The sequence below is a fragment of the Schistocerca cancellata genome, chromosome 12 (genome assembly GCF_023864275.1).
Source record: "Schistocerca cancellata isolate TAMUIC-IGC-003103 chromosome 12, iqSchCanc2.1, whole genome shotgun sequence".
In the NCBI taxonomy this organism is placed as follows: domain Eukaryota; kingdom Metazoa; phylum Arthropoda; class Insecta; order Orthoptera; family Acrididae; genus Schistocerca; species Schistocerca cancellata.
In genome coordinates this window covers 93,964,799-93,965,875 of record NC_064637.1, presented here as the reverse complement: position 1 = coordinate 93,965,875, position 1,077 = coordinate 93,964,799, and positions in this window count along the sequence as shown.

The following is a 1,077-nucleotide window of genomic DNA, read 5'->3' as shown; positions in this document are numbered from 1 at the left end:
ACTGCTAGTGATACGAGGCCGTTGGGATCCAGCACGGCATTCCGTATTACCCTCCTGAACCCACCGATTCCATATTCTGCTAACAGTCATTGGATCTCGACCAACGCTAGCATGAATGTCGCGATACGATAAACCGCAATAGCGATAGGCTACAATCCGACCTTTATCAAAGTCGGAAACGTGATGTACGCATTTCTCCTCCTTACGTGAGGCATCACAACAACGTTTCACCAGGCAACACCGGTCAACTGCTGTTTGTGTATGAGAAATCGGTTGGAAACTTTCCTCACGTCAGCACGTTGTACGTGTCGCCACCGCTGGCCGTGATGGCCGAGCGGTTGTAGGCGCTTCAGTCTGGAACCGCGCGACTGCTACGGTCGCAGGTTCGAATCCTGCCTCGGGCATGGATGTGTGTGATGTCCTTAGGTTAGCTAGGTTTAAGCAGTTGTAAGTTCTAGGGGACTAATGACCTCAGATGTTAAGCCTCATAGTACTCAGAGCCATTTGTCGCCACCGGCGCCAATCTTGTGTGAATGAAAAGCTAATCATTTTGCATATCACAGCATCTTCTTCCTGTCGGTTAAATTTCGAGTCTGCAGCACGTCATATTCGTCATGTAGCAATTTTAATGGCAAGTAGTGTAGATAAAAAAAAAATGGCTCTGAGCACTATGGGACTCAACTGCTGAGGTCATTAGTCCCCTAGAACGTAGAACTAGTTAAACCTAACTAACCTAAGGACATCACAAACATCCATGCCCGAGGCAGGATTCGAACCTGCGACCGTAGCGGTCTTGCGGTTCCAGACTGCAGCGCCTTTAACCGCACGGCCACTTCGGCCGGCCCTGTAGATAAACTTTTGGTTTCGAAAACTTCACTCCATGGTGACAAGCATTTCTGTTTTCCCTTGTCGGCAAAGCCTTTTACGTTCTTTCAGCCTTGTATTCACGCTTCTCTTGGTAGATCCAGTGTAGACCTTTCCACATGTACACGCAATCTTATATGCTCAACTTGCCGAAAGAGGAGGGTTTTTTCCTTCACAGATCGAAGTGCTTGATATTTTTCTTAGTTAGTTTAA